Consider the following 15229-nt stretch of genomic DNA (forward strand, 5'->3'; position numbering starts at 1 on the left):
ACTATGAATTATGAAAGAGCTGCAGCATCTGAAACTGACCACAATGAACATTTGACACACAAACAGAACCACAGTGCTGCAGTTTCACAACCACAGTTTGTCTGTTATGCATTGGGATGGCCTGTCAACTCAACATTATGTATGTATGTATGTTGTATTCCTTTAATTACTAGAAATTCCAGGCGACCCAAGGTTGAAAAACACTGGCCTACACCATGAAGTAGTACATTTCTCTCATGCATTTTGTTTGGCTCATAGATACCACATTACATCTGCAGAGACCAGGTGTTGATCTGATAGTATATAAAGAAATTGTAATTTTGGCAAATTGCTGAATTTTTCTCTTACATGCTTTGTTCTTTTCTGTCTTTGTAATGTTTTCACGCTTTGATCATTTTTTATGTATCTGGCTGTTGTACATTAACTGAATACCTCCGCTTCTTGTCCTCTGTTCTGCACAGATTTTCATTTCATGTTACTCATATCCTTTCATCCTGACACCGTCAAACAGAATATCACTACAATACCTGAATACAGAGATGTTTACACACTGCGATGTATATATTTAACTGATACACAGTGTTTCTGTGGAATTAATCTCACAGGTGGTCAATTTCTGTACTGCATTTAAAGGAAAGAAAATAACTACATTGCAACAGCATTTAATAATTAATAATAACATTTAATAACAAAAATAGTATTAATTATTGAGTCATGATACACTTAGTGCAGTGCTTTTCAACCTTGGGGTCGGGGCCCCAAGTGGGGTCGCCTGGAATTCAAATGGGGTCACCTGAAATTTCTAGTAATGATTAAAAAAAAAAAAAAAAAAATTAATATAAAGTATATGGTGAGTTGAGAGAGACAATCGCTATACATGAAAGAGATGACAAAACTGTGGTTGTGAAACTGCAGCACTGTGGTTCTGTTTCTGTGTCACATGTTCACTGTGGTCAGTTTCAGATGCTGCAGCTCTTTCATAATTCATAGTTTCAGTTCTTGTTTGTTCAGTATTAATTGTCCTCCTTGTAAATCCCAGCTGGACTGACTGGACAGATCCTGAGCCTTTGTGCAGTAATCTACACCTGGATTTACTGCCTCTGTCCACAATAACAGACATTATACAGACTAAATGTCCTCTAACATTAACCTGGATCTGAAAGAGGATAGAAAACTATTACAGGATCAAAACAAATTAATTTGAGCAAAAAAAAAAACAAAAAAAAAGTCTCAGTTTGAATGTCTGGAGTCACCAGAAATGTGTGATGTTAAAATGGGGTCAGGTTGGAACCACTGACTTAGTGACGTAGTGCCCAGGTTTTGTCCATGCACTTCATTGTTCTTGGTTTCTCCTAAAACAGCTCTAGAAGTCTCCTGTGTGGAAACTCTGCAGGTGGTGGTCCGTCTATTCTGCTCCAATCCACAGATTAACACTAGGATCATTTTATTTGAAACACCTTTCATGGTAGCAGCGCTCAGTGTAGAAAAAATCCCTTCACGTGTGATCTTTCAATTACCTCAGAAAGGTGCGGAGTCACATAATTTTACTCCATATTGTTTTCGTACTTCCAGTGTGTTCGCACATATGCACTGTGTGGGCAAATTTGGTACAGCACTGTGCTGGTTTATATCCAAATTATTTTTATCCCCACAAACTGTGCAGTTTGAATATCCAAATCAAGTGAAATTTACTGTAGTAAATGATAAATGGGATAAATTCGGAACGACAGGTTTCACTACCGGATGTTTACATCATAAAGAATGTGGATGTGTTGGTTTGGAGCATGTGCATAATTCTTAGGGAGTAAAAAAATACGGGGGTAAAATTTCTACAAGTGGCAGTCTTGTGTGACATTGCATTTCTGAGAAAGGTCTTGATTCTTTGAGATGTGACATTTACTCCTGTGGGGGTGCTCTCGTCTTTGTATTGGGGGAGGGGGGGTCTACTGCCTCGGGTGCAGAGTTTTGCACAAACAGGAAACACATCATTTAATGCTCATAAACAACCAAAACATGTTTAAACTACACTTGAAAGCAGATTATACATGATACTCACAGGCTGTATTATGTACAGCTCATTTAAATATTCACGATTTTCTAAAAGTATTTTATGTGACTCCTACCGTCTTCATGTGGGACAGGTGGGGTGGTGCCCTAGCGCCCTCTACTGATGAGCCGCCGCTGGTGTAGATCAACCAGTAACTGAGAGCTCTGTCATTTGGCCTAAGTCCTTCTTCACAATGGTACAGCATCGCATCACCACCAATAACACTGATATGTCTGCTGTTCCACAAGAACAAGGTCAGGCTCTGAACGATCCAAAACCACAATATTCTGATTTTAATTCAGAAGTTTTAGGTTTCATATATAAACTCTTTTTATTGAAATTAGAGCAATTACAATATAAAAAAAGTCTTTTATAGTATCCATTATGTGTCAGAACAAGAACATTACACCTGCACTCACATGTACACATACACACACAAAAAAAAAAAGAGGAGGAGGAGGAGGAGGAGGTCTGTTATTTAACATTACAGTAATCTATAAAGGGCTGCCAAATTGAATAAAATAAGTTTCCATTATCTTTTAGTGAAAACTTGATTTTCTCCAAATGTAAGTGTTGCATAACATCTTTCATCAGAGCCTGGTGAGTTGGAGGATTTTTGTTTTTCCAGTTGAACAGAATTAGGCGTGTGGCCAGTAGTGTGACAAACTTCAAAACAACTCTCTGTGTAGTGCTCAGGTCCACTCCTGTTGGATCCACACAAACATTATTATTATTGGGTCTGGAGGGATCTGTCTGTTAACAATCTGAGACAAAGTCTGTGAAGAGTCAGCCCCACAGGCGGTGATGATGGGGCCAGTGAAGCCGAGCTCCAGCCACAACGATCGCAAAGGGGGTTCACTCCAGAGAACATCCTGGACATCTGCAGTTTAGACGGATGCAACCTGTGCCAGATTTGAAACTGCAGCAGTCCATGTTTGTCAGAGAGCCAAAGTATCAAAACTCAGTAAAATGGGTTGAACTTATGGTCTGCCATACTTTTTATTTGTGGGTTTTTTTTGTTGTTAATTTTGATCCTAAGGACCAATAATTGGAGGGTCTGCTCTGCTGGAAATATCGGGAAAAAAAAAATTGTGGCCTTATTAGTGTATGTACCCCCCATTTTTTGATTTAAAATTTTGAAAAATGAAAATTTTCCTTCAGTCCTCAGTGGGCTGTGTAAGCTGTCAATAAATGCATTCAGGATGCAAAAAACACATATGGAGACAACCTCCAATGAAAAAAATTCTTAAAACACATTTCTGCATGATTTTGGCTCAGTTTAATGCAAAAAAATAAGGCGTTTTTATGTTTTGTTCTATTTCTCCAGTTTCAGCAGTTCTTTTCTTTCTGCCTCCACCTGTCATCATATCAGCCCACTTTTATTTCCTAAACTACGGCCGTTGCTTTGTAAATCTGAGCTGTTTTTTTTTTTTTTTAAATCAATGATTGACATCTCAGGGCACATAGACCTCAAGTGATTTCTCAGTTATGCTGAAATTAAAAAGATGCCTAGGCCATGATTTTTAATCATGTGGACATTAACAACCATGTAAATATCCAGTCTGTCTTTCGGAATTTTGAGAGTAGCTTAAAATTCTATTGAGGTTCTGGGCCTGTATTACCAACTAGTAGAGAAATCATCACAGACCCATTGATTTTGGTTGAATTTTTTTTTTTTTTTTCCATGGAATGAGTTTATTGTTTGGTGAACAGAATGGCATATTGGCTGATGTCAGAACTTGGGGGAATAGTTGACTGCCAATGAAGTAAAGTTGAAAATATTGGAAAGAAGTGAGAAAACGCCTAATTTTTTTTACACCAACAAGGCCACAATTTTTTTCCCGATATTTCCAGCAGAGCAGACCCTCCCATTACTGGTCCTTAGGATCAAAATTAACAAAGAAAAACACAAATAAAAAGTACCTAGGTCAGGTTTCATATTTTTCATTCCTATTTAGACAACTGTATTAAAGCTAGGTAAGAAAATCCCTCCATACAATCCTGTCATTAGGTCGAACCTATCCCTGCTGCCAGTGTCACTGGATAAAAGAACATGCCTCTCAGCTGCCATGCCCATAACCTTAAAAGCTATTAAAACTTCACTGAACTGGAACAAACTTTGTTGATAAATGATTAATTTACACAAGGCTGATTAAGTATGGGAAAAAAAAAAGGTAAAGTACTGTAGCAGCTGTTCAAATGTCCAGGAACAATCGGCCTCTTTTTTCAATTTTTAATCAGAACCAGAGGTTTTATTATTAATGACATCCCTAAATCAAATGAGGCCTTTGTGGTACAGTCTCTTGGTTAACCCATGCTGGCATTGTGCTGCTTTCAAGGTAATTGCAGTTCATTATGTCTCCTCCAGTAAGTGGGGTGAATAGATAAAAGCCAGGGTGAGCTCTGTGCCACAGTCTACCTTCATTTCAAACATATAGAAATTGGTTTTCCTGCTGCACTGTCCGACTTCAATCTTGATTATACAGCCACCTCACTGTCTAAAGGAAGGAAATAGTAGGTTTGCATTTCTTCTTTCCTGCAATCTGAGAACTGACATACAGACCTGATCAAAATCTTAAGACCAGTTGAAAAAAAGCTAGAATTGACCTTTTGCACATTTGGATCTTAATGAGGTTTAAGTAGAGCTACAATATACAAAAGCAAGAAGGGGGAGTGAGACAAAAAGCACTTTGAAAAAGTCATTTATTGAAAACAAGTAAACTGAAATAGGCTGTTTATCAGCTGATCAAAAGTTTAAGACCATCGCTCAAAAAATTACAAAAAACTCTCCAAACCAGAACAAAAAATGTTCTCAGTAGGACTCAGTAATGAGTAGCTCCACCGTTCTTGTTAATCATTTCAAAAATTCGTTGGCCATGCTTGATGCAGTGTTTCCAGGAGGCTGGTGGGAACATTGCTCCAAGTGGTGAAGATGGCTTCACCAAGGGCATCAACTGTGTGGAACTGATGGCCATTTTATAAACTTCCCTTGCCATCCATCCCCAAATGTTCTCTATGGGATTTAAATCAGGGGAACATGCGGGATGGTCCAAAAGAGTGATGTTCTTCTCCCTGAAGAAGTCCTTGGTCAAGCGAGCATTGTGAACTGCAGCGTTGTCCTGTTTTTAAACCCAGTTGTTCCCACACAGACCAGGGCCCTCAGTCATGAGGGATGCCCGCTGCAACATCTGCAGGTAACCGGCCGCCGTTTGACCACCCTGCACCACCTGAAGCTCCAGTGTTCCACTGAATGAAAAAGCACCCCAGATCATGATGGACCCCCCTCCACTGTGCCGGGTAGAGAAACATCTCAGGTGGGATCTCCCTTGTCATGCCAGTAACGTTGGAAGCCATCTGGACCGTCAAGGTTCCATTTTTCTCATCAAGAGAATAAAACTTTTTCCACCTTTCAGTGTCCCAGTTTGATGCTCCTGGCAAAGTCTAACGGGCAGTTTTGTGGCGTTGTAGGAGACGAGGTCTTTGAATTGTTTTTTTGTTTTTGAAACCCTTTTCCTGCAGATGCCGTCTGATGGTTATTGCGCTGCAGTCTGCACCAGTAAGGGCCTTCATTTGGGTGGAGGACCGCCCTGTGTCCTGACAGACAGTCAATGGGATCCTCCGGCTCAGCGCAGGTGTCATTTTTTTGGGTCTACCACTTGACTTTTTTTGGTCCATAATGCTCAGGATCTGTCCAAAAATGTAGAATGACTGTCTTTACTGCGTCCAACCTCAGCAGCAATGGCACGCTGCCAGAGGCCTCGCTTATGCAGCTGGACGAATCCAACCATGTTCAAGAAGAGAAAGCTTCTGAGCTTTAGCCATCAGGAGGGCATGACCGTGTGAATGCCCGACAGAAAATGAGAATTTTGAGCAGATTTTGGCTTTTATAGCCTGCGGTCTTAAACTTTTGATCAGCTGATAAACAGCCTATTTCAGTTTACTTGTTGTTTTCAATAAATGACTTTTTTCAAAGTGCTTTTTGTCTCACTCCCCCTTCTTGCTTTTGTATATTGTAGCTCTACTTAAAACCTCATTAAGATCCAAATGTGCAAAGGTAAATTCTAGCTATTTTAAACTGGTCTTAAGATTTTGATCTGGTCTGTATGTGAAGTTAAATGGATCCGAACACCAACTGTCACATACGCAGACTGAGGGTTTCGGTGGCTGTAGGTTGGTACACTCTGGTATAGGCGACTCTCTTTCCACACAGTACAGCAGTGGTTCCAAGCTTTTTTGGCTCCTGACTCCATTTTAACATCCACAATTTCTGGCGACCACAGACATTCAAAACAGAGACTTTTTTTTTTGTTTAGCTAAATTAATTTGTTTTTGATCCTGTAATAGTTTGCTATACCATGTTGTAAATAAATGTTAATTTCAGAGGACATTTAGTCTGTATAATGTCTATTATTGTGGACATTTAGTCTGTATAATGTCTATTATTGTGGACATTTAGTCTATAATGTCTATTATTGTGGACATTTAGTCTGTATAATGTCTATTATGTGGGACATTTAGTCTGTGATAATGTCTCTTATTGTGGACATTTAGTCTGTATAATGTCTATTATTGTGGACAGAGGCAGTAAATCCAGGTGTAGATTACTGCACAAGGCTCAGGATCTGTCCAGTCAGTCCAGCTGGGATTTACAAGGAGGACAATTAATACTGAACAAACAAGAACTGAAACTATGAATTATGAAAGAGCTGCAGCATCTGAAACTGACCACAGTGAACATGTGACACAAACAGAACCACAGTGCTGCAGTTTCACAACCACAGTTTGTCTGATATGGACTGGGATTGGCTCTGTCAACTCAATATATTTTTTTATTAGTATTTTTTTTTAATCAATTACTAGAAGTTTCAGGTGACCCATTTGGAATTTCACCCGACCCCAAGGTTGAAGAACACTGTAGTACAGGATGTAATTCAGGGCCATGTGTAGTAAGTTTGGACATTTCAGTTTGATCAGAAGCAATAATGCAGGTGTCAGTCCTAATTTGGACTTCAACAGCTTAACGCTTGGTCCTTTGAAAAGAGGTTCAGCTAAAAGTGAACCATGATTTGATTCATTTGATTTCACTTTTTTGGATGTATTGGATGAATTACAAGACCGTTACGGCAGGCTATCACAGTCATTAATCAAAAGAAGAAGAAAAAGAACCAGAAGAAAGAAAAATGAGCTGTGGTAGTGAATAGGGGCAGGAGAAGACAAGGCTTTTAATAGAAATACGATCCAACACATTAATAAAAAGTCTACTTCAAAAACTTGAAAACTTTTAATGTATTTCTGAGCAGATGAGAGAACGAGCACAGGAGAACTATGCCACCTGAACATAAATAAACTGCAGCAGTAGTCTATATATTATGCATGTAGTGGCCACAAAATGAAACCTGTTCAGTCATCAAATAGAAAAAAAACAGAATTTTCAGATGCTGCAGCTCTTTCATTAATTCATAGTTTTCAGTGCTTGTTTGTTCAGTATTAATTGTCCTCCTTGTAAATCCCAGCTGGACTGACTGGACAGATCCTGAGCCTTTGTGCAGTAATCTACACCTGGATTTACTGCCTCTGTCCACAATAATAGACATTATACAGACTAAATGTCCACAATAATAGACATTATACAGACTAAATGTCCACAATAATAGACATTATACAGACTAAATGTCCACAATAAATAGAACATTATACAGACTAAATGTCCACAATAATAGACATTATATAGACTAAATGTCCACAATAATAGACATTATACAGACTAAATGTCCACAATAAGAGACATTATATAGACTAAATGTCCACAATAATAGACATTATATAGACTAAATGTCCACAATAATAGACATTATATAAACTAAATGTCCACAATAATAGACATTATACAGACTAAATGTCCACAATAATAGACATTATATAGACTAAATGTCCACAATAATAGACATTATACAGACTAAATGTCCACAATAAGAGACATTATATAGACTAAATGTCCACAATAATAGACATTATATAGACTAAATGTCCACAATAATAGACATTATACAGACTAAATGTCCACAATAATAGACATTATACAGACTAAATGTCCACAATAATAGACATTATATAGACTAAATGTCCACAATAATAGACATTATATAGACTAAATGTCCACAATAATAGACATTATACAGACTAAATGTCCACAATAAGAGACATTATATAGACTAAATGTCCACAATAATAGACATTATATAGACTAAATGGCCACAATAATAGACATTATATAGACTAAATGTCCACAATAATAGACATTATACAGACTAAATGTCCACAATAATAGACATTATACAGACTAAATGTCCTCTAACATTAACCTTATTTGCAACATAGTATAGCAAACTCTTACATGATCAAAAACAAATTAATTTTTGCCTAAAAAACGTCTCTGTTTTGAATGTCTGGGGTCGCCAGAAATTTGTGCTGTTCAAATGGAGTCAGGCGCCAAATAAGGCTGGAAAGCAGTGCACTGACTGTTGACGTAAACACAGTGCAAGAAGAGCCCAACTCCCCTCGGGCTGCCAAAGCTATTCATCTTATTCCTCTACCAGATAATGACTTCATATTTGGCTTGTCTTCTTCTCTCGGTACAAAAACACTTTCCGTGCTTTATTGTGCAAATTCATGTGATCGTCCATCAGCTCAAACTTCCTCATGGGCACTTTGGGTGTTTTAGTGTGAGGTTTGTCAAATTCCATCAGCAGGATGGTTTCCCGTCCGCGTTTCTAAAGCCGATCCCTGTAGAGAGAATGAAGTGAAGGGCGTTTAATTGAGTGGAGTCTTCTTCATTCATTGTGGCACTTAAACATCCAACCTTGTACGGCTTTTACAGCCAAGAAGAAAAACTAAGACCATGAAGTAAGAACTGCCTGTCCTCTGAGAATGAAAGTGCTTCAAACAAGCCTGTGTCCAACTAGAACGTCAAAGAAATCCACCAGGTACGAAAACTCACAAATGTTTAATTCTCATATATTGCTCATATTTCTGATAAAATCTGACCAATCATTTTATCGGTCCGAACGAAATAATTGGCCGAGCCTGGCTGAGCCTCCTGTCAATCATCCATTACCGCCATCCAGCATCCGATCCATTATCACCGCCCCCACAGCCGATATGTGTCCCTCTGAATGTGACGCTGCACTGGCACTGACCACAGTCTACTGACCGCTGACCACAGTCTACTGACCACTGACCACAGTCTGCTGACCGCTGACCACAGTCTACTGACCGCTGACCACAGTCTACTGACCGCTGACCACAGTCTACTGACCACAGTCTACTGACCACTGACCACAGTCTACTGTCTAGGATGTGAATGGATAGAAGTGAAATGCACATGAATCTGACTCCAGTTCTCTCTCCTCCGTCTTCATTACACTTATTACCTGACCATAAAACAGACCTGAAACAGGATTTAAGAATAACAATGAATCAATCATTAAAGGTGTCGTATGTAGGACTGTGGCCAAAACTGGTACTGCAGTCACAATTCCAAATACTGTAAAGCATGGTATCTCTTGCTCCTCCCCCCAGGCTAGGGGTTGCCAGATCCAGCATGAGCGTCTACTACCAGTGTTTCCACTAATCCTGTCCCACCACACCACAAATTTCATACAGAAAAACCATCACCAGACTGAGTCTACATCAGTAGAATATATGATAGAACAGGACAAACGTCCTGTCCAGCCTTAAGTTTCACTTTTTTCTGCGAAGTTCAAGCAACACAGATCGCTACTGTACCCCACCCCCACACCCCACCCAAACCACAGACGCTGGAAGTACCGACCAACACCCCCCCCCGCCCTTTTTGGATTACACACCGCTTACATTCAGAGGTCACTTCCACAGAAAACCTGAACTACAAGGAGCTACCATGGACAGAGACAAGTCCTACACCCAGTACCAGGTCTGTTCACCAGTCCTACACCAGTACCAGGTCTGTTCACCAGTCCTACACCAGTACCAGGTCTGTACACCAGTCCTACACCAGTACCAGGTCTGTTCACCAGTCCTACACCAGTACCAGGTCTGTACACCAGTCCTACACCAGTACCCAGGTCTGTTCACCAGTCCTACACCAGTACCAGGTCTGTACACCAGTCCTACACCAGTACCAGGGTCTGTTCACCAGTCCTACACCAGTACCAGGTCTGTTCACCAGTCCTACACAGTACCAGGTCTGTTCACCCAGTCCTACACCAGTACCGGTCTGTTCACCAGTCCTACACCAGTACCAGGTCTGTTCACCAGTCCTACACCAGTACCAGGTCTGTACACCAGTCCTACACCAGTACCCGGTCTGTTCACCAGTCCCAGACCAGCAGTCTCTTCACCAGGGTCAGGAGAAGAGACCTCAGCCCAGCCCCGGGTGCAGAGACCGATGGTCTGGACCAGGTGCAGAGACCAGGTCCCGGCTCTCAGTGGTTCTTCTGGTGGTCAGTCTAAGGCAGAGCCGGCGTCGGTCTTCTAATCCTTCTCTTTCAGTCGTCTCCATGTTTCTAAATCATCTCCTTGTTTCTTTTCTCTTTGTCTCTTTGTCGTAGTTGGAATAATCCCTTTAGTCCTTCTGGGTTTCTTCAGGTCAGACGTTTGTGCTCATAAATGTTCAGCTGCAGCTCAGTGGAACTGCCAACCTGGATGAACAAAGGTACTGACTCTGTGATTGGCAGACAGGTGATGGGCGGAGCCTCAGACCAAAACACACAATGACATCATGGGAGTTGACATTATTTATATATTATTCTGTTATTGACTGGTCCGGCCCACTGCAGATCAAATTTAGCTGAATGTGGAACTGAACTAAAATGAGTTTGACAGCCCTGACTTAGAGCAAATCAGCAAAACACAGGAATCATAGCTATATCATATTACATTCAAATAACAAAACATAGTTATCAGGATTATATAATATTGCATTCTAATTATATAATGCTTCAGTTTTTATATGTTCTTCAGCTGTATAATTCTAACACTTATGGACTGTATGTTTTTTTACACTTGTAGACCATCCTGTGCCCCCTGTGGAGCAGGAACAGACAGCTGAACGCCTACAACTCTAATATGGTTAGTGTAGCAGTAGAGATCCCACCGACTGAGCCAAAAGTATTAGATTACATTGACTTCAAATGTTTGTACCTGCACACCCGACTTTATTTTAAGTTCTGCTGAGGCTGGCACTGTCGATAGCCTTTTCATGCTTCTGCTAATGAATAATCTGACTGCTGAGGAACTTGTTTATGTGGGTTTCAGAGTCTAACTATCTTATTTGGAGCTCATGCATTGTAGCAGAGGTTCACTCTTTAATATCTGTACCAGATACCGATGCTGCCATGTTTCAACTCTAACCCAAATCAGACTAAAGAAACAATGGTTTGAATTAAAGAGGCCATTAAGTATTTTCCCCTTTAGTGGATTCCATTGTTGAAGGAGGATGAGGTGAGGAGCTTTTCACTTTCACATTTACCAACATATTAAACAAAATCCTAAACAAAATATCTTTAACCAGCTGTGGATCAGGAGGTAGGGCAGGTCGTCCAAAAACCAAAGGGTTGGTGGTTCGAATCCCAGTGTATCAGCTGCCCATTGTACATGCTTTGAATGTGTGTTCATAGAAAAGCTCTATATAGATCTAATCCATTATTATTATAAACACCCAGCGCTACTTTTAGTGTCAGTTCACCAATGAACTTTTCTCTATATCTAACCTTAAATGAATAATCATCATTTTTTATAATATTATCCTCTGTATTTTCCATTTTATCGGTATTGTCAAGTTATACACAGTTTTTATATTGTTCAGCTCCTGCCCAAACTTAAAAATGGCCCAGAAACCATAAAAGATGAAACTGCTCAACTCTTCTTCCTTTTATTTTTTATTCAGAGGATAATAGATTGAAAACCTTTAAACAAAACAGAAATATACAAACATCCCAATATCAAATCATTTTTACACAAAACAATGTCACAGGCTTTTAAATTGTTCTAGACATTTCAAAGTCTTTCATTAATCAAATATTTACCTGTAACTTAACTTTTAAAGTAATATATTCTTCACATAGTCTCATTTTAACTTAACATTTTCAAGTACCTTTTACTCAAACTTTTTAACTTAAAGTTTTTCAAGTACTGTATTATTCAAAATATGTTAACATTAATTCATCTTTTTAAAGTGCAGGGCTGTCAGACACACATCCATCACAACATGATATCATTGAACAAAATACTGCAGTCCATTCCTACCAGTGGCCTTTCATGGTTTGTCCCAGCTGAACACTCAGTTGTTCCTCCTCTAGTGTCTGCAGCCAAACTGAAGCAGTGTGTCCTCTGCCTCACAGTCTGCACCAGGTGTCTTTAATCCGGCTCATCAGCTGGTGTCAGACCACAGAGGGAGCTCACTGCTTCTGTCAGAAAATGTTTAAGTTAAGAGAAGGAAACTATCATTTAAGAGGGATGTTTGTGTCTGAAACATGTAAAGGAAGAACAAACGTTAAATATCACTGTGTTTCTGTTACTGGGGTCAAATTATGGAACAAATTGAAGGATGAAGTGAAATTGTGTAGCTCGCTGTCGAGTTTCAAAAAGGCTTTAATTTGTCAAATTCTCAAGAGCTATGAAAGTCATATGATTTCAAAGTGACTTAAGAAACTGAATGTAGAATAATTTGTGTTAATGTTTTATTTGCTGCAACTTCAGGTGTGGAGTCGGAGTAAGGATGGGAATAGGAGAAGCAGAAATAAGTCTTTGGCTTTAGCTTCTTCCTTTTTCAGTTAACAAATGTGTTAATTTTATGTTTGTTTGTTTTTTAATATGGATGTGTTTTGTACATAACTGAAATAAATATTCATTCATTCATTCATTCTGTCCTCCTATAGGCGGCAGGTTTGGGCTGATGCTGATGAAACTGACCGATTTTTGACTCAAGTATAAATCAGGTATTTCCTGCATTTAATTTACTGATCATTAAGATGTTCATAAAAGCTCATTAAAAACAGAGAAAACTGCAGAAAAAGTGACTTTCTCAGTAAAATCTCTCATTAACTGAACACAAACCCAGTGTGTCCATCCACTGTCATTGATCCAACTCCATGGGTTTGACTGGAGAATCAGTGTCGTAGAAGATGACAGTGTTTCCACGGTAACTACAGAGCCTCTGAACGTCCAAATGGGTCATATCTGATGACCAGGAAAAGATGAAGAACTGTATTTGACACCTATTATTTACACGTATTGATAGAATTAGTAAATCAACAGGTGTTATACAGTTTAGATCAGCTGATGCTTTAGGTTGGTGATGGATGCTTGGGTCTTTAAAGGTTAATTTAATTGTGGTAAACTAGCACTGCTTCTGTTTTCAGTGTAACGTTTTGTGCTGTGGATGAATCCAAAGGACTTTTCCTTTGGTTTTAGGAACAAGAGTTCACAGACAGGGAGGTTGGAAGTGATGACAGAGTCAACAGCAGCACTGATAGGGGTGACTGAATAAGACCAAAAACAGACACAAGAGGAAACAAAAGATCAGTTTGTTGCTTCACACAATCCTATTATTGATCAAGCACAAACTGCCCATTCGACCCCAGTAATAGCACATTCTAGGCTGGTGTGAGAACAGTAGTGAACAGCAGAGATAATTAACCAACCCCTGGGTAACAGTGCACGAGAGTGGAAAAAAGCACACAGAACACAGCTACTTTAGCTTCATTAGCAGAGTGTTAAACCGATGACTCACTTAATCTGCAGTTGCTGGTGACCTTTGTGATGCACTTCTCATATTATGTAGTTAGTGGTTCAACAGGCACAAACTACTTCAGCTCAACTCACTGCAGTTTAGATTTTAAAGCAGATATTTAACATGTTCTTTAGTCAGACCTATGAGTATCTGATTTTTTTTTTGTTTTTTTTTACAAACTGAATGGTGAATTTAAAGAATTTCATTTCATCAGCCCAGTTGTTACAGATAAGATGTAAATTTAACCCATAAAGACCCAAACATCCACCACTGACCAAAACCATCTTCTGATGGAAATGTTTAACACTGTTTATCCCAGTGCTGTAGTGGTTCCTGGAGAAGTGGGTATGCTCTCAATTTTTGCCTTTTTTTTTTTAAGTAGTCCAGAAAACAGTTTTAGAAACAGTGACATGTCAGACTACTGTATTTAGTTGACCCAAAAATCCATCAGTAGTATTTACTCACTATCATAAAATGATCATGACTTGATCAGGAGCAGTTTGTAGGTTTGACTGGAAACACAAGCAGCTGCAGGAATGGAGATGGATTCAACAGGAGGCAAACATAGGATAATGTTAGCCTTTCATAACGTTAGCCTTTCATAACATTAACCTTTTATAACATAACATTAGCCTTTCATAACACTAGCCTTATTCACATAGTTTAACTATTGGCAACTAAATCTCTTCTCCTCTAAATGTGCAGTCACATGACCAGTAGTTTAAAACTGTGACTCATTCTGAAACCACCTTAAAACTGACGTCAGAACTACAAAAGCACTCGGAAAGCGCAGACCTCCACCAGGGCAGATCAGCCCCCCACCCCCCCCCCATCACCACCAAAATGTAATAATTTGTTCCTTGTGCCAGTATCAACATTCCCTGAAAAATTTCCTGAAAATTTCATCAAAATCCGTCCATAACTTTTTGAGTTATCTTGCTAAAAGACAAACAGATAAACAAACCCATAAACTCTGTAGGTAATAAATCTGTATTCCATGAAAGTATGTTCTCTAATATGTGTTCACTCATTTGAAAGACGTTTATTCTGCCTTCATTATCACATTTCCAATAATCGCGCATCTTTCAATGAGATGTGCAGTGACCTGTCAATCAACTGGGGTGGAACTGGCACCTGAGGTGTCCAATCAGGTTCCAGAGGTGGACAACGCTAGTTAGCAATATTTTCCTCTGCATGACCCGCCCTACTCTGCCTCTGATTGGCTCATCAGTCCTCACGCCTAAAGTTAACCAATCTAATCAGTGAAGGCAGCGAGTACTAGCCAATTAGAGGCAGAGTAGGGCGGGTCATGGCTTCACCATCCAAGGGGTAAACGTGCAATTTGGCTGAAATACGACTGAATGGTGCACATCAGGGGGATTTAGAAGTGGGTATACACAGTACTGACTGAA

At 39.4% G+C, this 15229-nt stretch overlaps 1 long non-coding RNA gene across 1 annotated transcript; it reads left to right on the forward strand.

Moving 5' to 3' along the window:
• Positions 1–9885: 9885 nt before the first annotated feature.
• Positions 9886–10451, forward strand: LOC115438715 (uncharacterized). The gene is made up of 3 exons (XR_003938137.1): positions 9886–9991; positions 10143–10149; positions 10417–10451. It is a non-coding gene; the product is annotated as an uncharacterized LOC115438715 (long non-coding RNA).
• The last annotated feature ends 4778 nt before the right edge of the window (positions 10452–15229 follow it).

Source organism: Sphaeramia orbicularis, chromosome 3, assembly GCF_902148855.1.
Source record: "Sphaeramia orbicularis chromosome 3, fSphaOr1.1, whole genome shotgun sequence".
In the NCBI taxonomy this organism is placed as follows: Eukaryota; Metazoa; Chordata; class Actinopteri; order Kurtiformes; family Apogonidae; genus Sphaeramia; species Sphaeramia orbicularis.